Genomic DNA, 23762 nt, shown 5'->3' with positions numbered 1-23762 from the left:
ACCCACTGTGCCACCAGGGAACTCCTAAACAATTGTACTTGAAGAACAATACCATGCCAAATCATTTATAGGAGGTCCAGACGGACCTCAATCAGACAATGTGATGTGACCTACCTGCCATGAGCCAAACATATCACAGCCTTTCTTGCTTCTGCAACCTACCTAAATGCCCCGTCCCTCACCTATGCTTCCTGCCAAAACGTTACTCAATGTCGCCGCTTCAGGGAAGCCTGTGTGGATTTCTCCACTGAAAGTTGACCCCTGGGATCTTCGTCTCTCAGAGCACCTATTTCTTTCGCAACTCTTATCATATTTTCTAATTATTTTCCTGGCTTTGTAGGCTCCATGGACCCAGAGGCCATCATGGTCTTGCTCTGTGGGGGGCCTGGCACCAGTTCCAATGCCTGTTCCTCAAAGTCTTCCCCAAGCTCCTCTTGCAGCCCTGCCTGTCTATACCACCATTACCGAACAGTTCAAGGACACACAGAAGCAGAGGTTCCAACAGCAGCTTTCAGATGCCTTTTTTGTTTGTTTTAATGGCCTCATGAGCAGCACGTGCAAGTTCACAGGCCAAGGGTTAAATCCAAGCTGCGGCTGCAACCTACACTGCCAACTGCAGCAATGCCAGATCCTTTAAACCACTGCACCAGGCTGGGGAGCGAACCTGCTCCTCAGCAGCAATCTGAGCTGCTGCAGCCAGATTCTTAACCCGCTGCACCACAGCAGGGGCTCTTTAGATGCTTTTTGATGACAAATGATAATACTAAGCTCCTATTTTAAGGCAGCATACAATAACTGCCCATTCTCTGGTATTAAAAACCTCTAATGGGGGAGTTCCCTGGTGGCTTGGGGGGTTAAGGATCTGGCATTGTCACTGCTGTGACTCTGGCTATGGCTGTGGCCATCTCTGGCCCAGGAACTTCTGCATGCTGTGGGCACTGCCAAATAAATAAATAAAACATATAAAGGAACATAAGGCCAGCCTCACACTTCATGGATCCCGTGTGGTTAAAGCACTCCTCTGAGATAACGAGGCTCAAAGCAGAATGGGGAGCCTCAGAGAAGGCAACAAGTGTCAGGGCTAAAGTGGGACAGAAGAGAGACAAAACTGCAAAAAGATGGGGACACAGGAGCGTGGAGACCGAGGGCTGGAGCGAGTGGACGGGAGAGGTGGGCAGAGACAGCACCAGAAAGAAGCTGAACGTCGATCCCCTGCTCTCCCACTGGGGCAGATCTGCACCATAAGCCCTCGATTTTATATATATATATAATAGTCTTTTTGAGGGCAGCACCGGTGGTTCCCAGGCTAAGGGTCATATGGAAGTTCCCAAGCTAGGGGTCAAATCAGAGCTGCAGCCACTGGCCTACACCAAAGCCACAGCAGATCCAAGCCACATCTGAGACCTCCACCACAGCTCACGGCAATGCCGGATCTTTAACCCAATGAATGAGGCCAAGGATCGAACCTGCATCCTCATGGATGCCAGTCTGATTCGTTTCTGCTGAGCCACAACTGGAACTCCAAGCCTTCAATTTTAAAAATACTTACTGCTAAGACAACTTATGAGACCTCCACGGAAACTGGATGGAGCAGAAGCACTTCTGTCCTTCCTTACAATCCATCAGGAGAAGGGAAGGAATGATTTCTTAAATGAAACAAGTGAAACATTGTACTGCAACCTTTGCCGAAAAGTAGCTGAATTAGGGGAAATTTAGACCAAAAAGAGAGAGGGACGTCGGTAGCAGACAGAGAGCTCCTGAGAATTCAAATGGGACACAGATTTTTGTAACAGTCCTAAAAGCCCATCAAATGAGCCTCTGCTGAAGCCATAAGATCTCAACATATGTGTTTTGGGGAGGAAAAGGGGGGCCAGTGGGTATCCTCAGAGAACCTGGTCCGTATTAAACAACAGAAGACGAGAGGAAGGGTGAGCCAGGAATGGCAGCTTTACTACATGAGAGGGGAAGGGACAGGATGCAGCCAGGCCACATCAGTACTCGGAGAGCCTCCAACCCCAGTGCTGGCCCCAAAGGGCAACGGCTGGAAAGGGAGAAGGATTTTGCTTAAGCAAATACACAGCTCAAATGAGAACCAGTTCTCGTTGTGGCTTGGTGGGTTAGGAACCCTACTAGCATCCATGAGGATGCGGGTTCAATCCCGGGCCTCACCCAGCGGGTTAATGACCCAGCATTGCCGTTAGCTGTGGTGTAGGTCACAGAAGTGGCCCGGATCTGGCGTTGCTGTTGCTGTGACGTAGGTGGCCAGCTGCAGCTCCGATTCAACCCCTAGCCTGGGAAGTTCCATATGCAGTAGGTGTGGCCTTGAAAAGAAAAAAATAAATTTTGAGAATTGGGGCTGATGCTAGATAATTCTTAACATGGAAGCAATATAAAAAAAAAAAAAGGATGAAATACAGCCGTACAGAACAATAGCCATCACTCTCAAAATGTCACATCAAGTGCAAAAATGCCGAATACATACTGAATGATTCCAAGTTCAAAACCAGCAGAATTAAGTGATTACACTAGAAGTGAAGACACATGGAGGCAGAAGGCCTAAGGAGTGAGTAGGAGGCAAGAAACCCTAAGTTGTCTTCCATTCCCTGATCTATGAGTTTCCGCAGGGTGATAACTCATTAAGCTATAAGCTTATATTATATGAATTTTTTTTTTTTTTTTGGTCTTTTTAGGGCCGCATCCATGGCACATGGAAGTTCCCAGGCTAGGGAATCAATCAGAGCTGCAGCTGCTGGCCAACCCCAGAGCCACAGCCACAGCCACACCAGAGCGAAGCCACATCTGCAGCTTGTGGCAACACCAGAACCTTAACCCACTGAGCAAGGCCAGGGATCGAACTCACGTGCTCAAGGATACCAGTCTCATTCTTAATCCACTGAGCCACAATGTGGAACTTATGTGTGAACTTGTATTACGTATGTTATACTTTAATAAATACAGTGGAGAGAGAGAAAGAAAAAATAAGTAATCCTATAGGCATCCTAGTAGAAAAAGCAAGTCACCCAGTAAGTGGAAAAATCAGGCTGGGCTCTGATGCCTCTCTAGCAAGAGATAATCTACAAAGTCCTAGGAAAAGAAAAGTTTATTCAAGATTTTTATACCCAAATTATCTATCAAACAAGAAAGGGCAGGCATTCTCAAGTAGGCAGAAACTAAGACATAAAAAAGCCTCTTAGAAAAACAACTTGACAGTTAAATCCAGGCAATTAAGCAAAAATCAAAAAGCCAGCAATCTGCTTTGCCTCTTTTTTTTTTTTTTTTTCTTTTTAGGGCTGAACCTGCACTGTATGGAAGTTCCCAGACTAGGAGTCGAAAATGAGCTGCAACTGCCAGCCTATACCACAGCCACAGCAGAGCTTGTGGCAACACTGGATTCTTAACCCACTGAATGAAGCCAGGGATCTTCATGGATACTAGTCAGTATCTTAACCCTCTAAGCCACAATGGGAACTCCCATCAACCTACTTTAAAAAATCTAATTTAAAAATAGTTACAGGAGTTCCCATCATGGCGCAGTGGTTAACGAATCCGACTAGGAACCATGAGGTTTCGGGTTCAATCCCTGGCCTTGCTCAGTGGGTTAAGGGTCTGGCGATAGAGGTGTGGCTCACCTGATCCTGGGGCAGAGCTACCATGCCTGCCTGCTTGTGTCACTCATAGGTGCCTTACCTTAATAAATCTATTTCTTGCCTATCAAAAAAAAATTATGTTTTTTACTTATCAACATAGTTGCCCTTCTACCTCCTGACCTAACCTTGTCTATATCAGAGACATATCTTGAATGATAGTCACTGAAACATAATAAATAACTCATAATGACATTATTTCAAGTTGGTGAGATTATGAGCGAATTTTTTGAGCTCTCTGAATGTTTCAGTTCTTCCTTTATTTATTTTTGGTCTTTTTAGGGCCGCACCTGCGGCATATGGAGGCTCCCAGGCTAGGGGTCTAATCGGAGCTACAGCTTCAGGTTACACCACAGCAATGCAGGATCTTGGCCGAATCTGCGACCATGGCGTGCCCTATTACCTAAGCCTAGAAGATACATTTTGCCAGCAGAATGTCTAGATCATTCATTTTTTTTTTTTTTTTTTTTTAGGACCGCATCTGCACCCTGTGGAGGCTCCCAGGCTAGGGGTCGAATCAGATACAGCTGCCGGCTTACACCACAGCCACAGCAACTCCGGACCCAAGTCGAATCTGCAACCTACACCACAGTTCGCGGCAACCCCAGATCCTTAACCCACTGAGCGAGGCCAGGGATCGAACCCGCAACCTCATGGTTCCTAGTTGGATTCATTTCCACTTCGCCACAACAGGAACTCCTGTTTCAGTTCTTTAAAATAATGGGAGCTCGCATTGTGGCTCAGTGGTCAACGAATCTGACTAGGAACCATGAGGTTGAGGGTTCGATCCCTGGCCTCGCTCAGTGGGTTAGGGATCCGGCGTTGCCCTGAGCTGTGGTGTAGGTCCCAGATGCGGCTCGGATCTGGCGTTGCTGTGACTCTGGCGTAGGCCGACGGCTACAGCTCTGATTTGACCCCAGCATGGGAACCTCCATATGCCGCGGAAGCAGCCCTAGAAAAGGCAAAAAGACTAAATAAATAAATTAAATAATGAACATCCACTACTGCAGGAAGAAACACAGTATTTTTTTTTCCAAACTAAAACAGAGGTAAAAAATGATGCCCCTTTCCTTTTGTCCACCACCCTCGCTTATCCCGCCAAAAAGAAAATGTGCAAAATTTAATGTACTTAGAAAACAGACCTCGTTCTCTCTGATCTGTACCCACTGGAGGAAGTGAGCCACAAGTTCAAGGAAGATCGGGTGCCTTACCAACCAGACGGGACCCCTCCTTCCCCAAGGACAGAAAGTACATGCGATGTGACTACTGTACAAACAAGATGTCATACGCTGATTAAATTTGTTTTCTGTTATCAAAACAAACCCTCTGAACTCCTGAATATTTTCTCTAGCAATCTGCCTGGAGTTAATGAGGGAGGAGTTTCAAGCAACTCCTTCAAGCACATCCCCCAGTACAGGCTGCCAGCTGATGGTTTCTGCCGAGACACCCAACGGTAAAGGAGCAGGTTGCAGGGACAATGGCCATGACTTCAGAGCCAACTCACTGGGGTGGGAAGAGTACAGATGTTCCGCCTGGCTGCATCTTTTGCCATAATTCCAGGGAGGAGATAACAGCATCAAAGACAAAGGATGCAAATCCTCCCAGAGCACCCGATTCAATTTCCACATCAAACAAAGACAGACTCTACCTTTTCTGAGCTAAACCTGTGTTTCTGACTAATTCACAATCCCAATGAAGACTATTTAAAATTCAAACAGGAGTTCCCATTGTGGCTCAGTGGGTTAAGGACCTGACACTGTCTCTGTGAGGATGTGGGTTCAATCCCTGGCCTGGCCCAGCAGGTAAAGGATCCAGCCACAAGCTGCAGCGTAGACAGCAGATGCAGCTCGGATCTGGTGTTGCCCTGACTGTGGTGTAGGCCTCAGCTGCAGCTCTGATTCAATCCCTGGCAGGGGAACTTCTATATACTGCAGGTGCAGTCATAAAAATGAAATGAAGTGAAATTAATATAATTCAAACAGAAGCAAGGACGAATGTGAGAGTTCATTTTCTTCAGATGCTAAGAGAAGGCTGTTCAATGGTGAATCACAGCACCAAATACCTAAGTGTCACTGGTCGTGCAGGGTAATCACGGCGCTGAAATTTAAGTTTGCCTCTCTCAAAATACACAAAGTGCCTCACTCAGGCCACGGTTGGGGGAACGAATTCCAGGAGGCTCTTAAGGAGAACGTTTTGCCTCTTTCATTCCAGATCCATACTGGGAACGGGGTCCTGAAAGTTCCAGTGGTGAAATGAGTAAACATTAACACTCGCGATAAAAATAAGAAAAAAAAATGTAAAACAGTACTCAAGACACCACTAGCCAAACGGCGTCGTGCTAATGACTTCTACTTTTAGATGACAAGTCGTGCGAAAATAACCAGATTTTCCTGCCGACATCCTTCAGAAACAGGTACCAAGGCAACCACGCTGATGCCAGGCTGCGGGGAGCCGTGGGGAAGTGGAGGAGGCAGAGCACACTTGATATACTGATGAGGATCCAAACCACTGCCACCAACTCGGAAAATTATCTGAAGAAAAGCTAAAAACTGGACAGAATTCAACATCCATCTGGCATCTCGGAAAAAGACTCCTTGTCTTCACAAAAGGGGAGATTTCAAAACTGCAAGTAAGGGAGATTCGAGGCCTCTGAATGAGGTTATTTTAGAGAGACGGTGCGGTTGACATTTCAGTGCTATATCCGGACATACCACTTGGGGCTGACTACTCAGGTGCGGAATATCATTAAAGCAGGCTTCCCCCATAACCCACTCCCGCTAGAGCGGCTGAGAGCCTGACGCTGCTGCTGTCAAGTGACGTCACCGAAGCCTCCCATTTCAAAATGGTTTTGTGTCCAAGGCTATTAATCATAATATCAATATAGAGAATGAGGGAGGCAAGCGGGTACAAACTTCATGTCTCCCCGAAATGAATAATGAAAATGAAATCAGACGCACGCCTACACCCTTCATCGCACACAGACCCACATCCCAATAGGATGAGGATCCCGAAGGCGCAAGGTACCACGCAGATGAGCCACCTCACCCAATTCTGCAGGATGAGCAGTGGATCCACCCTGCCGCAAGGGAAAAAGCAATGATTTTCACGAACGTATCTGCGTTGTGAAGTTCATGTGTCCGTCACTGTGGGCGACAGGCTGAGTAATGGCCCCTTAAATATATTTAATGTCTCAAACCCCGGAAACTGGGAGTGTCAGCTTGCACAGCAAAAGGGACTTTGCAAATATGGTTAAGGGTCCGGGGGTGGGGGGGTATCTGAGTGGGCCTGATGCCACCACCATAGGTCCTTGCGGAAGGGCTGGGGGAGTAATCAGTGCGAAAAGGCAACGGACACGAGATGTAGGAGGCAGAGACTGAAGGGCTGCATTTTGAAGACAGAAGATCCAGACCAAGGAATGCAGTCAATCGCTGGCGAGTGAAAGAAGGCAAGGCAACTAGAGCCTCCCAGACTGGCTCCTTACAGAACCAACTGTGCCTGCACCTTGAACGGAACACTAGTAGTGGAACTCATTTCAGACACGTGACCTCCAGACTGTAAGAGGATAAGCAGGCGTTTTGAGGCACTAAGTTTGTGGCCATGCGCTCCTGCACCAACAGGCAATTAACCTGTCATGCAAAGATATCCTGGCACTTGACTACCTGGACCCTTCGAGCTATTCACCCTGTCGCCTTCTCCCACTGAGTCAACTTTTCCAGGCCTCCCTGGACGCGCATGACACGCCTTTGCAAGTTGTTGCCTTCTGTTAGCAAGTGTAACCCGCTTTTATCTTGGCACAGCCCGTCTGCAAGTTGAAGACATTTATAGATTCTTAGAGAAGCTATAACACATTATTAGTGCTGACAGTAAAAAAAAAAAAAAAAAAAAATGCAGACCTCCCTTTCAGACCCCCCCAAATGGGCATTCTTCTGTTAAACCTCTATTAACCTCCACGACGCTTCCCTTTCTACTGACCATCTGTTGTGCGCTGTATGAAGCTTCAAACAGAAAGAAAAATGAATGGAGAAGCCTAAGCGCCTGGCTACTCAGACTAAGGACGGAAGTGGTGAGGAGGTGGGAAGGCAGGCTGGAAAACCAGAGGAAAATGAACTGAGTTACCTGCTGACGACTCTCTTCTCTATTCATCACAGCCAGGAAACAATGAGGCCATGCAAGTCATTAAAACAAAGGTACGATGACTCTCAGAGGCTATAATGTCGGGACTAGAGCATAGTTAGAGCGTTTCTTCTCTTTTTTTTTTTTTTTCTTTTTGGCCACACCCACAGCATGGGCAAGTTCCTGGGCCAGGGATGGAACCTGCACCATGGCAATGACAACGTGGGAGCCTCAACCTGCTGTGTCACCTGGAAACTCCCAATTCTTTTAATGGTATTTATTTCACTGTCCCTGTCTAGGACTGCTTGAAAAAAATGGCTCGAAGAATCCCCCTCCCTCTAACCATGCCCTTACTTCCTTTGCAAATGGACTCTGGGCTGAGTTACATGACCTGCTCTGGTCCATGGGACATTTGCAAATGCAAGTAAATATCAGGTGAGAAGCAGTTCTGACCAAGAGAAGTGGGAGCAACCAAACGGTTTTGTTTTCATCTACCAGGTTTTGAAGTGGTTTATTCTTATGTTAGTCATTAACCACTAACTTGATACCGTTTATAAAGCTAACACAAACACACTACAGAAATTTTGAAAAATTAAAGAAAAAATAAGGAAAAAATAAAAATTACCTAGCATCCCAACAAAGATATTAATCAGTAACTTTTGATTAATTCCTTTTTTTCAGGCTGCATGTGGAAGTTCCTGGGCCAGGGATCAAACCCTTACCATGGCAGCAACTTGAGCCGCTGCAGTGACAACTCCAGATCCTTAACCTACTGCACCATGAGGGAACTCCTTGATTAACTCATTTTACGTAGCTATGTAAATATTCTCTGTAATTAGAATCACACTATAAATTCAACCTCATGCTGTGCTGTTGAAAGCACCTCCCATGATCTACCAGTTTATTTGACTATTCTTATATAAATGGACTTTAAAGTAGCTTTAAATACCTTATTTAGGATTAAATATTTTAGGAGAGACAAGCACTCATAAAAGATAGCTGTTAGTATCATCTTCATCATCAACATTTTCAGCTTTAATCTTCTATACAAACTGACCAACTTAAGACAATCAAATGAAAAGTTATAAAAATCCTTTTAACACAGAAAATTCAGTGTTACTCAAAGAGGTGTTTGCTACAGTTCCAGCAGTCACCCTGGGTTATGATTTGAGAGTGCAAAATATGCTAGTCCAAAGAAAATGAGAGTTGTGATAGGAGTTCCCATTGTGGCTCAGTGGATTAAGAACCCGACATGGTATCTGTAAGGATATAGGTCGCAGATGCAGCTCAGATCCAGTGCTGCCATGGCTGTGGCTCTGATTTGACCCCTAGCCTGGGAACTTCCATATGCCACAGGTGCAGCCCTAAAAAGGAAAAAAAAAAAAAAAAACAAAAGTCTTGAGTGATTGAGGCTCACAGTTCTGTTATGAAGGTTTCAAACACAGACCAGAAGACAACTGAGGCAGAAGTGGGTGAAAAGCTAAAAAAAACTTCAAAGGTATCCTAAGTGAGCCAAAGTTCTGGAATATGGATTAAAAGAACGAATGCAAAGAACAAGCTTGACCTTTTGGGCACTGCCCTAGGAAGAGAGTAAGCTGAGAAAGAGCACAGGCCAAAGACGATGTGAAGTTGGGCGACTCACTTTTCTGCATTCTTTTAAGGCAAATTACAGCCAGCCCGGTCTTTTGTATTGCAATCGCTTTCACTTGGGTCAAACAAAATGACCAAACAATGAACCTTTAACACCAACCATTGATCTTGCTAATTGCATCTGCCACCGTATTAGCTTCTTTCGTTCCCAGGCAGCCCTCTCTCCCAACACTATTCCAATTGCTAAATGGTTGGAACACACCGAGTGACAGATTTAGTGTTTCACCGGCAATTTATATAACTGACTGCAATGCTGCTGTTGTAGTGAATCAGGATTTATTTGTCTCACATGGTAGCACAGAACCTTTTAAATGCAAGGGGTAAAAAGCCAAGACCTCTTTAAAGTTTATATAGGACCATCCACCATCATCCTATGAACTAGAGGTGAAGGAGAGCCAATCAAATGAGTGATGGATTTCTCTGCTGCCTGTAGCTATCACTTCATGCACAATCCACTCATACCCTGGGCTCTGTCACTGTGCTTAACTGCATGGGATTCAGAGGGACATCTGGGACATAGACATAAATGACACCTGCGCCAGCCAGCTAACAGAACCTAGATTAAAGGGTTAGAAAAAGGACTACTTGGGTAACAATTCAACACTGAAGGGCCCATGGATTTATCTGGGGGCATCTTAAAATTCCCTGAATTATACATAAAAGTTTATATGCTAAAATATACATTTTGGGGAGGGCAGCTCTTTAAGTTTCACTGGTTTCATAAAGGAGTGCTTCTTGAGAAGATTAAACATGAGGGCTTAAGCAACTGGGATCTTCTGCGGCCAAAGGAAAAAAAAGGGGGGGGAGGCAAACATAAGCATGTAAACAAGGAAAACAGTATCAAAGGACAGCAAGCGTTACCCCAAGATTTATAAATAAAGAGATGAGAGAGACGGCTGGCACTAAGGGCTGAAGTGTGTTCTCTCCCAAAAAACTCCTGTAAAGTCCGACCTCCCGGGACGTCGGAATGTGACTGTATTTGGAGACAGGGTCTTTACAGAGGCAAATCCGTTACAATAATGTCATGAGCACGGGCCCTAATCCAATACAACCAGTGTGCTTCTAGGAGAGGAAATCGGAACACAGGGAGAGAGAGCCCACCCGTACAAACACACAGAGGGACAATCATGAAGAGAAGGGAAGAAGGCATCTCTGTGTATAAGCCCCAAGGAGAGAGGCCTGGAACAGAACCTTCCCTACGGCCCCCAGGAAGGCACCTATTCTACTAATACGATGATCTGAAACGTCTAGTCTCCACTACTGCAAGAAAATCAACTTGTATTTAAGCCATCCACTTTGTTAGGGCAGCCTAGCAAACTTGCACAGTAGGTCTTAGCCCCAACAGTGGATTAAGAAGGTAGTTAAAAAGGCAACAGAGACCAAGAGATTATTCTGGGGGTTAAAAACTTGGTAAATATCAAGACTAAAGGTGGAAATGGCCTCCATGAACACCTGTAAGTAACATGGAAGATTCTGTGCATGATGCCACCTGACATTTATTGGACCCTGCAGGGCACAGAATCTTCCCAGGCGCACAAGAAAAATCTGTCAACACAGACAACATGATGGGCCATCAAATAAGTCAATACATTTTAGTCATACAGATTATGATTTCTGATCATAATGTAGTAAGAAACCAATAACAAAAAGGTTATAAAACCTTCAAATATTTAGAAACAAAATATTTCTCAATAACCTAGATCCCAAAGAAAAAAAAATACAAAGGAAACAGAAAATACTTTGAACTGAATGATAATGAAAATACAAAATGTATGGGATGCAGCCAAAAACAACGACAACAGAGAAATTTCTTTCTCTAAATGTTTATATTAGAAAAGAAGGAAGATTACCAATCAACGACCTAAGTTTTCACCTAAAGAAGCTAAAAAAATCTGAGCAAACTGCACTCAAAGTAAGCCAAAGAAATCAATGAAATAGAAAACGAAGAATAAAGGAACTCAATGAAACACAGGATTTTTGAAGAGCATAATAAAACTGAAAGTCTAGCTAAACTCAATGTAACACAGGATTTTTGAAGAGCATAATAAAACTGAAAGTCTAGCTAAACCACTCAGTGGGGGAAGGAGGAGGGAAGAAGAGAAAAATTACTAGTATCATAAGTAAAAATGAGGACATCATTATAGATAGAACAACTTAGAAGAAATACACAAAATCTCTGAGATATGTTAATTACCAACTGACTCTAAAAGAGAATCTGAAGAGTCTTATAGCTATGGGGGAAATAAATTGAATCCATAATTCAAAACTTCCCCACAAAGAAAATTCAAGACCCAGATAGCTTCTCTAGTAAATTCTTTCAGATAATTAAGGAAAACTGAGTATCAGTTTATACTTTTGGAACTTACACCTTGTGGCACAGCGGGTTAAGGATCCAGCTTTGCCCAAGTGTGGCAAAGGTGGCAACTGTGGCACAGGTTCAATCCCTGGCCCAGAACTTCCATGTTCAATGGGTAGAGCCAAAAAAAGAAGTTTACACTTTTCATAAGATCCTGATAGAAAAACTATACAAAGATACTATAAGAAAAGAAGAAAATCATAGAACAACACTGCTCAGGAGCTGAACAAGTGGAAAAAAAGTCTTTTTTAAATATTAGCAAGTCAAATCCAGAAATATATAAAAAAGAAAATACAAAACACAAAAACCACATAATCATCTCAAGCAATGCAAAAAAAACATTTAACAAAATCCAGTATCCTTTCATGATAAAAAAATCTTTCTACAAACAAGGAATAGTAGGGCTACTTCCGAAGGTTGTCTACAAAAACCAACTTCGGAAAATGTAATACTTATTGGGGAAAGACTGGATACTTTCTCCCTAAGATCAGGAATAAGACAAGGATGTCTGCTCTCACTACTTATATTCACTATAGTACTACAGACTGTAGTCAAAGCAATTAGGTAATAAAACACATCCAGACTGGCAAGAAGGAAGTAAAACGACTTCCAGTTGTCAACAACATGATCATGTATGGAAAAAATTCTAAGGAATCTACTAAAAAAAACCAGTGAGAATAAATGTGTATAGCAACATTGCAGGACACAAGATCAAAACAAAAATCAGGAGTTCCCGTCGTGGCGCAGTGGTTAACGAATCCAACTAGGAACCATGAGGTTGCAGGTTCGGTCCCTGCCCTTGCTCAGTGGGTTAAGGACCTGGTGTTGCCGTGAGCTGTGGTGTAGGTTGCAGACGCGGCTCGGATCCCGAGTTTCTGTGGCTCTGGTGTAGGCCAGTGGCTACAGCTCTGATTCGACCCCTAGCCTGGGAACCTCCATATGCCGTGGGAGCGGCCGAAAGAAATAGCAAAAAGACCAAAAAAAAAAAAATCAATTGTATTTCTATATATCAGCAATAAACAACTCAAAAATAAATTCAGAAAACAACTTCATTTACAATAGTATCAAAAAGAATAAAACACTTAGGAATAAATTAAACAAGTGCAAATGTATATTCTGAGGTTGACAAAAATATTTTTGGAAAAACTGAAGATCTGAATAAATGAAAAGATATATCTTATGCTCATCAATCTGAAACTTAGTATTTTTGAAATAGGGATACTCTCCCAAAGCAATCTGCAAATTCAATGCAATCTGAATCAGAATATCATTTGGATTCTTTGTAGAAACTGACAGGCTGATCCTAAAGTTTATATGGAAAGTCAAGCGACCCAAAAGAGACAAAATAATCTTCAAAAAGAAAAGCCCTTAGGCCTGGGAAGAGGGAGGAAGTGAGGGGTGATAGCTAAAGTTTACACTTCGTTTTAAAGTTGATGAAAAAGTTCTAAAATTGTGCTAATCACTGTACAATTCTTTGAACATACTAAAAACACTAAATTGTATACTTCAACGCTGTGAAGTGCATGGTATATGAATTCTATCTCAATAAACATGTCAGCAAATAAAGGGCAGGTAATACAGTATGATCACGTGGGCTTCAGTATAAAAATGGAAGACCGGTTTAACAGGTAAACAATGTAATTCCTGTTAGCAAATAAATGTGATTTATTACTTACCTTCTGCTGTGTACTCCAAAACGTAACACGACTAACATTTATTGTCCTACACAATTTCTGAGGGTAGGAATCTAGGAGTGGCCTAACTAGACAGTTCTGATTTGGGTCTTTCAGGATCCAGTCAAGCTGCACGTTTGGGGCTGCAGCCTTCTAATAACCTGACTGGGGCTGGCTGATCCACTTTTCCGTTCACTTCCCAGGGTTGTTCACAATAGGGTAGCTGGGTTTTCCCAAGAGCAAGTGATCCAAGAGAGAATGAAAGAACAAGAAAGTATACCCAAAATGGAAGCTACAGTGCCTTTTATAATCTAACCTCAGAAGCGACATTATTTCTTATGTGCTATTAGTCACAGAGACCAATCAGAGGAGCCTACACAAGGGTGTGATCACCAGAAGGCAAGGATCACTGAGGGGCACACTGGAGGCTGCCTCCCAGAGGAGAGAGATCATGTGACCAACTCAAGAGATGCAGAAAAAAAGCCCTTGGGTATATGTAATATCCACTCATTAAAAACTCAGAGGAAACTAGGACTAGAAGGAAACACAACCTGATAAACAGCATCTCCTAAAGACTTACAGCAAGGAACCATTTAAAGAGGAACAATAATACTTTCCCCCTAAAATCAAGATGACGCAAAGACAGGCCTTTTCAGTGCTTCTATTCTACACTGTAGTGGAGGGCCTACAAATGTAATATGACAAGAAAGATAAATAGAAAATAGTAATTGGGAAAAAAAGAAACAATCTTTATCTGGAGAAAACATGACTATATATGTAAAACATCTTAGGGAAGATGCTCTCCCTGAAAAAAAAAAAAGGGGGGGGGGGAGCCAAACAAAAAAGTCTAACAACCCTGTAAGACCTTACAAGACAAATAAATTAAGAAAAACCATAGAAACCAAGGTCATTTTACAAAAAAATTGTATATCTGCATATTATCAACTAAAAAAACCCCTCAGTTTAATGGCATAGAAAACATAAAACAATGATAAACTCAAGGTCCTGTAATAACCTATAAGGGAAAAAGAAGAGACATATGTATTTGTATAACTGATTCACTATGCTGAACACCTGAAACTAATACAACATTGTAAATAAACTATACTCCAGCAAAACTTTTAAAAACTAAAAAAAAAAAAATGTAACTATAAAAAAATACATGGAAGTAAAAACTGCAGTGCTGGGAGAAACTTTAGAAACCTAAACATATATGTATAACAGCTACACTTTGCCATAAACCTGAAGTTAATACAACGTTGTAAACCAACTCTACCACAATAAAATTTCAAAAGTTAAAAAAAAAAAAAACTAAATATATGGAGAAATACACCATGCCACATACTGGACAACTCTATTGTTAAGATGTAAATTCTTTCCAATTGATCTAATTCAAATTCCAATCAAAACCCAAGCAGGCTTGATTCTAAAATGTATAAGCATGTAGAAAGCATTCAGCATCGCCAAAACAATAGTGCAAAAGGGGATTTATACCCTGTGATTTCAAAACTTCTTAGGAGGCTACAGTTATCAAGACAACATGGTACCGCTATAAAGGTGTGATAATGGAACATAGTACACAGCCCAGAAATATACTCACAGAGTAAACTGGTTGTTGACAAGCACCAACGCTTCAATAATTAGTGCTGGACTAATTATTTTAATTGAAAATGTTTCTATCATACACAAAATTTAATTTGAACTGATCACAGATGTGAATCCCCATGAAGGCAAGGCCTTTTTTTCTCCCTCCCACCACAGACACCGATACTTCCCAAGGGACCTATAACACAGAGTTGGTGCTGAATAAATATTTGTTGAATAAAAGCCCTGTGCATGGAAAAAAAAAAAAAACATGTCACAGTACAAAAGAAGAAGGGAAGTGCTGGCATAGAGGATGGTCAGAAAAGAGCTCATTGAGAAAAAAAATCACATGCACTGGTACTCGAAATCAGCAGCTCTGCAAATATCTGGGAGATGAAAATTCCGAGCGGAGAGCAAAGACCTTAAAGCACTGGATGAAAGCCAGTGAGAGCAGCCCCCGAGTGAATGAGGGAGAAGCATAAGAAATGTGGAAGCCAGACACCTAGGGTCTTAGAGCTTCAGAGAATAAAGAATTCTGATCCCAGGAGTGATGTAATCCAACTTCTGATTTTATAAAATGACCTTGACCACAGTGTGAAGAATTGGACTGGAAAAAGCCAGGCAGGAGCAGAAAACCCAGTGAGGAGGCTCCTAAGGCCACGCAGGGGAGAGAAAAGGGCGGTGGATTCCCTCCAGGATGGGAACTGCGAGAGAACACTGGAGCTGACATGCTAGCAGATTTAAGTATCAGCTGTAATTTCCACCCTCTTACTTTCAATGCTTTGTCTGCTTGTTTTTTCCAAGAGTCCCCTCCCCCATTTTTTTTCTTTTTAGGGCCACACCTGTGGCGTTTGGAAGATCCAGGCCTGAGATCAATCAGAGCTGCAGCTGCAGGCCTATATCGCAGCCACAGCAACTCCAGATCCAAGCCGCATCTGTGAACTACACCGCAGTTTGTGGCAACACCGGATCCTTAACTCAATGAGTGAGGCCAGCGACTGAACCACTGAACCTGCATCCTTGGGGAGACTAGTCAGATTCTTAACCCGCTGAGCCACAATGGGAACTCCAAGAGTACCTCTGTGAGGGCAGGGATTAGGTCTATTTCATTCACTGGAGTTCCCCAACCCCCCAGAATTACAGGAATGTCTCCATGAGACTGGACAGCCAAATCTGACATGTTAGGGGAGACACGGGCCGTCCAAGGAGATGAGCCATTCTTATTTTTTTTCCTTTTATTTTTTTATTGTCACTTTTTATTACTCAATGAATTTATTACATTTGTAGTTGTATAATGATCATCACAATCCAATTTTATAGGATTTCCATCCCACAACCCCAGCACATCCCCCCACCCTCCAAACTGTCTCCTTTGGAAACCCTAAGTTTTTCAAAGTCTGTGAGTCAGTATCTGTTCTGCAAAGAAGTTCAGTCTGTCCTTTTTTTCAGATTCCACATGTTAGTGAAAGCAAACATCATTCTCAATGGTGAAAAGCTGAAGGAATTCTCGCTGAGATCAGAAATAAGACAAGGATGTCTGCTCTCACCACTACTCTTCCACATAGTTCTGGAAGTCCTAGCCACAGCAATCAGAGAAGTAAAAGAAATAAAAGGAATCCAAACTGGAAAGGAAGAAGTAAAACTATCCCTATTTGCAGATGACATGATACTATACCTAGAGAATCCTAAAGACTCTACCAGAAAACTGAGCTCATCCGTGAATTTGGCGAAGTCACAGGATACAAAATTAATACACAGAAATCGACGGCATTTCTATACACTAACAATGAAGGAGTAGAAAAAGAAATCAGGGAAGCAATCCCGTTTACCATCACATCCAAAAGAATAAAATACCTAGGAGTAAACCTACCTAAAGAGCCATTCTTCTTAAAACGGCAAGTACAGAAGGCAAGAGGGAGCGTACCGAGGCCTGTCACAACCGCTCAAGTACGCTGAGCGACAGCCTGGGCTCATCTGCCAATATGAGAAAGCAGGTTACTTGCAAAAACCTTCCAGAAGTACAAATGGCATCATGAGATGCTTTCTATGAAGTCGTCAACTTAGGAAACTATGAGTTGAAAACATCATGGAGCCCAGAAAGGTCTAAATAAACACAAAGAAAGGCTAGGTCATGACGAGCGATGACAAGGCATCGTTTGGGGTCCATCTCTAAACTTCTGGAGGTGACACTACGGAGCATACCCTCCTGCACTTGACCCCTTCCCTAACCCTAACCCCACCAAAAGAAGCTCTATACTCCCCCATATAGTCCCATTCCCATCAGGCTCTGTGGAGCATGACCTGTTTTTTCTGTTTGTTTTATTCTTTTTTATTGGGGCTAATACATAGGAGAAGCTTGGGGCAGGGTGGGGGATGCTATATAAATGTAAGGTATTATATATGTATTCAGGTGATAGGAACTGTATTTACAGATATGCCTTTGAAATTAAAAAAAAAAAAAAAAATTAAGTCCGGAAGCTTAGCACTGCCGGCATTTCTCTCAGGGCCAGAATACATTGTGTCCTATTAAATCAAAGGTGAGTCCACTGGAAACAGGGGCGTGCTGTCCCAGCCAGTGTTAACACAGATTGATGCACGTGTTCAATCACACCCAAACCGACACTGGGCTTCCTGAAATTTATAATACAGAATGGGGACATTTTATGTGTGGCAACTTCCCACCCCCTTGAAAGCAGTAACTCACCAGGCAGAAATATAATTCGCTTAGCATTTTTAAAGTCCACACTTAAAGCATTTTTCCGAGGCTAAAGACGCACAGAAACAGAATATATAAAATGAAACTTGTGAAAAAATATATATACATCATGTAGGAAAATCAGACAGGAGTCTTTTTTTTTTTTTGCTGATCAATGAAGATCAGGGGAATCAAAGATTAGGAGATATTGTTTTTTGGTGAAGAATGGCAAAAGGAATATTAACACAGATATAAAATGTTAAGCGCAAGTAATATAACTTGAGGCAAAATTCAAACCCAGGTAAAGATTTCTCTATCCCCCACGTTTTCTTTATTTTTCCAAAGAATAAAATTAAGGCACATGTTCAGAACTCCTGCTGTCATCTAATGATAAATGATGCCTTTTTACAGGCTCAGTAGCAATACATTTATGGATATACACTGGGAGAAATGTATATTCCTTATTTTTGAAGGCAAAAGATCTGAATGGAAAATCTCATTCTGTCAATAACAAGCCACGTCGATAATGTCGCTTTGGGCAAATCACCAATCTCCCTAGACACCCTACTTTCAATGTCTTTAAAAAGCAGCCAAAGAGTTCCTATTGAAGCACAGCAGAAATGAAGCTGACCAGTACCCATGAGGATGCAGGTTCCATCCCTGGCCTCGCTCAGTGGGTTAAGGATCCAGCGTTGCCATTGAGCTGTGGTATAGGTTGCAGACTCGGCTCACATCTGGCTTTGCCGTGGCTGTGGTGTAGGCTGGCGGCTACAGCTCTGATTCGACCCCTAGCCTGGGAACCTCCGTATGCCAAAGATATGGCCCTGAAAAAAAAAAAAAAAAAAAGGCAGCCCAAAAGCTCTCCATGTCTCCAGTACACAACTGAGATAAAGTCCGTGAAACCATTCTGTAAATTATGGTATTTTGTGTAAAAACATGAGTATTTCTGAACATTTGCCTAACTTTAAAGTAACTTCAGGAGTTCCCAGGTGGCCTACAGGTTACAGATCTGCTGCTGTCACTGTTAGGGATCAAGTTCCCTGGCCCAGGAACTACCACTTGCTGTGTGCAAAGCTTAAAAAAAAAAAAAAAAAAAAAAGTTAATTTCAAAAATGTTTATGATCGGGAGCTCCCGCTGTGGGTCAGCGGATTAAGAACCTGACACAGTATCTGTGACGATGCGGGTTCAATCCCTGGCCTCGATCAGTGGGATAAGGATGCAGCATTGCTAAAAGCTGCAGTAAAGGTCACATATGCGGCTCAGACCTGGTGTTGCAGTGGCTGTGGTGTAGGCTGGCAGCTGCAGCTCCAATTTGACCCCTAACCTGAGAACTTCTATATGCTGCAGATGCAGCGATAAAAAGGAAAAAAACAATTGTTCATGATCAAGTGACAAAGTCAGTTCTGTACAAGTGACACTGTTTACAGTTTTGTAGGAAAGTACTTGCCATTTACCGCTTTATTCAGCTAAGGTGTTGTGGGCTGGGCAGCTAACCGATTCACAGACTGACAATTTCGTCTTCTGAGCTGTGTCTTTGTTCATACCTAATCTATAGCATCTTTTTTTCATAAGATGCTACTTTTAGATACATACTAATTTATAGCACACTTTGTTCTAGAACGGGCACAAGATGAGCAGTAAATGGTCCCACCCTGAAGAGCCTGGGGTAGTGATGGTGGATGTGGCTGGAGTTCTATGCCCCGGCTCCCTGTCCAATGCGCCATGTGACCTCAGCAGATTAGTATCGACCTCTCAGAGCTCTGGAGCTCCTGCTGTTATTTTTTTATATCTTATGAATTTTAAAAGAAAAATGAAATAGAGAAAACACTTTATAACGCTGTTAATGTAATTTCTTCATTTCTGTTTAACCAACAATCTTTTTTTTATTTTTAATGGCTGCACATGGGGCATATGGTATATGGAAGTTCCTGGGGCCAGGGGTCAAATGGGAACTGCAGCTGCTGGCCTACACCACAGGCACAGCCACACCAGACTGGAGCCACATCTGCCACCTACTCTGCAGCTTGCAGCCGTGCCAGATCCTTAATCCACTGAGCGAGGCCAGGGATTGAACCTGAAAGCTCACGGAGACTAGGCTGGTTTCTTAACCCACTAAGCCACAGGAGAACTCCTAACCAGGAATCTTCAAAGGCCCCAGTGAGGACCTTGGTGACCTGGAAATGGTGCCGCAGTTGGAGAAAAGCCAGCTGCCAGCAGCTATGGCCAGTGATTAACATGTAAGTGGCTTGTTAAGGGTCACCTGTCTTGGGATGTGTGGGGACAAGGGTGTCACCCAGGCCAGGGGACACTACCTGGCATGTTCTCAACCATGCTATCCCATGTGTTGACTTCAGTCGTAAGTCTTAAGATGGAGACGTCAACAATACCAAGGAGAAGAGGAGAAAAGAGGGCCAGTTTAGCAATACTACTTCTCAACCTACTCAGACAGACCGTGACCCCTCTGTACAACTTCACAAGTGACAGGATTCAGGCAGAGAAACCCAATTCTGCTAACAACATAAAGCTGCTTTGGGTCAGAGCAGATAATCATCCAGAACAGAGAATCTAGACTAAAAAAAGATTTTTTAACTTATTATGTCCTTGGTATCTGATTATTCTGGAGATGGTTAATAACTGCTATTACATCCTTTCTTAAGAGTTAAAAGATTTCACATGAAAGCTTAGTTTGCCCAGCTCCAGAAGAGTCTGATTTTACACTCTAGATCTTTACTGTTTCAAATTTATAATCAAAATAGAACGATTTAGGAGTTCCCATGGTGGCTCAGCAGTTAACGAACCCAACTGGGTAGGATCCACGAGGATGCGGGTTCAATCCCTGGCCTTGCTCAGGGGGTTAAGGATCCGGCGTTGCCGTGAGCTGTGGAGTACGTCACAGATGCAGCTCGGATCTGGTGTTGCTGAGGCTGTGGTGTAGGCTGGCAGCTGTAGCTCTGACTGGACCCCTAGCCTGGGAACCTCCATATGCCTCGAATGTGACCCTGAAAAGCAACAAAGAAAAAAAGAAAAAGAAAAAGAAAAGATTTAGGAAGGCAGATTGATATAGTGTGCTTCAAGTATGAGTTACTAGTGTGTAGACAAGTGACAGAAGGATTACAGGGTATGCACATAGTAACAGCAAAAAATGAAAACAATGAGAACAATAGTTATGAAGAGCTCTGGGAGAAGAAAAAAGTCATCAATGAAAAGAGCAGTGAGGTCACAAATGGTAACATAAGAGAGTGAGAAATTAAACAACTGGAAAAGGGAGTCATCTCTTGCAGGGAGGCAGTTTCAGATCTCCCCATGGGAGGAAGAAGTGAGCTAGAGCAGGTGCTACAAAGCATTCCATACTTCGGCACAAGTTCTCAGTCTTACAAAAGACACACAAAAGTAAAGACTTAGAAGAAGGTAGGGAAGGAGAAAGAAAGGGTGGGAAGGAGGGAGGGAGGCAAGGGGGAGGGAGGAAGAAAAGCCTGGCCTGGCAGGATGGAGGCAGGAAGGGAGGGAAAGAGCTCTGACTGGACCCCTAGCCTGGGAACCTCCACATGCTGCAGGTGCTGCCCTAAAAAGACCAAACAAAAAGGAAAAAAAAAAAAAAAGCAGAGCCTGGAAGATCATTCATGAAATTAAATGTGTACCAGGACAATTAGGAAGATGGGCTTGAAACCCTTCCTGCCAGACCTCTTCTCCGCCCCGAGCATTCGCCGGGTGGAGTCCTTTCTCCTCCCCACTTCTCCTCCCCTGCAGGTCCCTTCTGACCCCTCCTTGCTTTTTCTCACCTTTCCTCCAGGAAGCTAGGTCTCAGCCTTTCTTTTCTCCAAGCCGTCAAAGCATGGGATGGAGGCTGGCTTCCGACCTTCTTGGTCACTGCTTCTCAACAGGTGCTCAGCCTCTGAACCATCAACGTTTAGTGGTAGGAAAAAGGCCCTGGGGGGGGGTGTGCGTGTGTATTACTCTTGCAATCCTCACAATAACACTCTGAGGAGGGGCTACTGTTGTCTTCATTATACACCAGGCACAGGAGGTAAGGTAACTTGTCCACAGAACAAGGAATGGGGCGAGGGAGATGTGACCTGAAGCCTCGTGATGAAGAGACCAGCCTCTCTAAACTACTATATGAATTAAAACACGTTTTCATACAAGGAGATCCTGCTGAATAGCATTGAGAACTTTGTCTAGAGACTCATGTTGCAACAGAAGAAAGGCTGGGGGAAAAATGTAATTGTAATGTATACATGTAAGGATAACCTGACCCCCTTGCTGTACAGTGGGAAAAAAAATAATAATAAATAATTTAAAAGATTAAAAAAAAAAAAAAACACGTTTTCACCCTCTGGATAACTGGCCATCACCTGACAGCGTGACAACAGGAAGTGATAAGACGTTCATAAACCAGGGACTTCACTGACCCAAAAGAGAGGACTGCATTTCCTTCTCTCCTGCCCCAGGAGACAATGTGTTTTTCTTTAGCTTCTCAACACCCTGAAGAAAAGGATTAAGAGGTCTAACTGGAAGAATCCAGAGAAGTATACCCACTCTTTCTTAATTTCTATTTGTTCTAGAGAATACAATTCCAGGGCGACTCACAATTCAAGACCCACCTTCTCTCCCAACAGGAGCAACATTTGTTTCTGAGCTTCACAAATATGCTAGAAAGGCTACGCACGCATCTCATATTTCTGTGATAAAAACTGCTACTGAGAGCTCCCACTGTGGCTCAGTGGGTTAAGAACCTGACTAGTATCCATGAGGAAGTGGATTCAATCCCTGGCCTGACTCAGTGGGTTAAGGATCCAGCATTGCCGTGAGCTGCGGCCTAGGTCACCAGTGTGGTGCAGATCCCGCCCTGCTGTGGCTGCGCTGAAGGCCGGCAACTGCAGGTCGAATTCAACCCTTGGTCTGGGAACTTCCATATGCTGTAGGAGCAGCCCTAAAAAGAAAAAAAAATAAAGAAAATAAATAACTTGATGTTATTTGTAATAATTTAAAATCCTGCGACTGGTTAGTGGCGTACAGAGCAGGACCCTAAGCCAGCTGGCCCCAGGTACAGGTACCAATGCACACATCCCTCCCCTGGGCTGCAGAAATGGGTGTAGGTAAGGTTCTGACATCAAAAAAACAGGTCGCTTTGCTGCATGCCTAGCTGACCAATGCTAGGCTACGCACGCATCTCATATTTCTGTGATAAAAACTGCTACTGAGAGCTCCCACTGTGGCTCAGTGGGTTAAGAACCTGACTAGTATCCATGAGGAAGTGGATTCAATCCCTGGCCTGACTCAGTGGGTTAAGGATCCAGCATTGCCGTGAGCTGCGGCCTAGGTCACCAGTGTGGTGCAGATCCCGCCCTGCTGTGGCTGCGCTGAAGGCCGGCAACTGCAGGTCGAATTCAACCCTTGGTCTGGGAACTTCCATATGCTGTAGGAGCAGCCCTAAAAAGAAAAAAAAATAAAGAAAATAAATAACTTGATGTTATTTGTAATAATTTAAAATCCTGCGACTGGTTAGTGGCGTACAGAGCAGGACCCTAAGCCAGCTGGCCCCAGGTACAGGTACCAATGCACACATCCCTCCCCTGGGCTGCAGAAATGGGTGTAGGTAAGGTTCTGACATCAAAAAAACAGGTCGCTTTGCTGCATGCCTAGCTGACCAATGCTATTTCCTTCTCCAAAGGCAATTAGCTTGGTGACAAATGCAGAAGAGGTCCCATGACTGCCAAGGAGCAAAAAAAAAGCAGAAATGGTGCCACTGAGTACAAGGAACTGAATCCTGGAAAGCTCGGCAAAGAAATCATGATAAACATCCATTTCCCATCTTCAGCGCTTAAGACCCCTAAGACTCGGTGCGAAGGAGGAAAATGCAAAATCAGAACAGAACCCCCACACCTGCTCTGAAATCACCCTGAGGCTGTTCACCCTGGGGCTGCATCCGTCCTGAGGATTGGCCAGGAGGCCTCGCTCGCCTTCCCCTCCCCCACCGATGTAGGCCTTGCCTCCACTGCTCTGCCCCATCCTTCCACTAATTAAAAGGGGGAGACACTTCAGTGAG

General features: G+C 43.5%; 1 protein-coding gene across 2 annotated transcripts in view; it reads right to left on the bottom strand.

The window, feature by feature from the left end:
- Window positions 1–23762, bottom strand: part of RSU1 (Ras suppressor protein 1) — a 204293-nt gene that overhangs the window by 115420 nt on the left and 65111 nt on the right. The gene's annotated exons all lie outside the window — the stretch shown is intronic.

This window comes from Phacochoerus africanus, chromosome 12 (genome assembly GCF_016906955.1).
Source record: "Phacochoerus africanus isolate WHEZ1 chromosome 12, ROS_Pafr_v1, whole genome shotgun sequence".
Classification (NCBI taxonomy): domain Eukaryota; kingdom Metazoa; phylum Chordata; class Mammalia; order Artiodactyla; family Suidae; genus Phacochoerus; species Phacochoerus africanus.
This window is presented reverse-complemented; position numbering and strand designations above follow the sequence as displayed.